Source organism: Perkinsus marinus (assembly GCF_000006405.1).
Source record: "Perkinsus marinus ATCC 50983 genomic scaffold scf_1104296936198, whole genome shotgun sequence".
In the NCBI taxonomy this organism is placed as follows: Eukaryota; Perkinsozoa; order Perkinsida; family Perkinsidae; genus Perkinsus; species Perkinsus marinus.
The window spans coordinates 1-1,398 of record NW_003214210.1 but is presented as its reverse complement, the minus strand read 5'-3'; the positions used below and the strand labels follow the sequence as shown (position 1 = coordinate 1,398).

Sequence of the window (1,398 nt, the reverse complement as noted above, 5' to 3'; positions counted from 1 at the left end):
TACAAACTCCTGTATCGCCTGACGTGCTGAGCATAACTGTTCCACGATAGCCTAGAGACCCTACTCTCGTTGATACGAACTGCACCGCCCGGGAATCGAGCCCGGACCATCTGCTTGGAAGGCAGATATCCTAATCATTAGACTAGCGGTGCATATCACTTATGTAGTGATTGAGTATTCCTGTGATACTTGTAGAGGGACATCTGAATCCCTTCTCGGACGTACCGTCGTCAACCATCCCGCGGCCAAGAGTCTGTTTGGGCCTTAAACGCGTACCTGAGATCGCGAACTGCTACTATATCTCTCGCATGGTAGGCCGCATTCTATCTCGATTGATAACTCCAACTGGTAAGGTTCTCATCACATACTACAGCTAGCTCGGCACAAGCTGCACAACTTTTTCGTGACATCGAAGTTCCTGATTGCAGGCACATTTTGAATCCGCATGCGGTGGCTCGTGAATTTGAGCTGTTGGTTCATCTCCGCAACGCGTTCTGAGGTACCGGGCGGTCATTCATCATTCCTGCAAGGAGTTCTACTCTAGGTGAATAGCTCTTTTCTATGCACGGACAACGCTTTATTAACGTTGTTTTTCCCCTTAACTGGCACGGTTGGGCCAATCGCACGGAATGGTACGAAAACACCGACTCTGTTTAGTGGAAATTTTTCGGTAAGACTGATCTATGCAGTCGATAGGCTGCACCTCTCAGTTTAATAACCATCTCGAGTGTATTGTGATGAATAGCAGCTCCTTGTTTCGATCAAGGGACCTTTGGGTTATGAGCCCAACACGCTATCCACTGCGCCAAGCTGCTCATGCGTACAAACTCCTGTATCGCCCTGACGTGCTGAGCATAACTGTTCCACGATAGCCTAGAGACCCCACTCTCGTTAATACGAGCTGCACCGCCCGGGAATCGAACCCGGACCATCTGCTTGGAAGGCAGATATCCTAACCATTAGACTAGCGGTGCATATCACTTATGTAGTGATTGAGTATTCCTGTGATACTTGTAGAGGGATATCTGAATCCCTTCTCGGACGTACCGTCGTCAACCATCCCGCGGCCAAGAGTCTGGTTAGGCCTTAAACGCGTACCTGAGATCGCGAACTGCTACTATATCTCTCGCATGGTAGGCCGCATTCTATCTCGATTGATAACTCCAACTGGTGAGGTTCTCATCACATACTACAGCTAGCTCGGCACAAGCTGCACAACTTTTTCGTGACATCGAAGTTCCTGGTTGCAAGCACATTTTGAATCCGCATGCGGCGGCTCGTGAATTTGGGCTGTTGGTTCATCTTCGCAACGCGTTCTGAGGTACCGAGCGGTCATTCATCATTCCTGCAAGGAGTTCTGCTCTAGTGAATAACTCTTTTCTATGCACGGAAAACGCT

General features: G+C 49.1%; 3 non-coding genes across 3 annotated transcripts; all 3 read right to left on the bottom strand.

The window, feature by feature from the left end:
* Positions 1-80: 80 nt before the first annotated feature.
* Pmar_PMAR014082 lies at positions 81-152 on the bottom strand. Its single transcript has one exon. It is a non-coding gene; the product is annotated as a tRNA-Gly (tRNA).
* A 590-nt stretch (positions 153-742) lies between these two features.
* On the bottom strand, positions 743-815 carry Pmar_PMAR014081. Its single transcript has one exon. It is a non-coding gene; the product is annotated as a tRNA-Met (tRNA).
* Positions 816-902: 87 nt separating this feature from the next.
* Positions 903-974, bottom strand: Pmar_PMAR014080. Its single transcript has one exon. It is a non-coding gene; the product is annotated as a tRNA-Gly (tRNA).
* Positions 975-1,398: the final 424 nt, after the last annotated feature.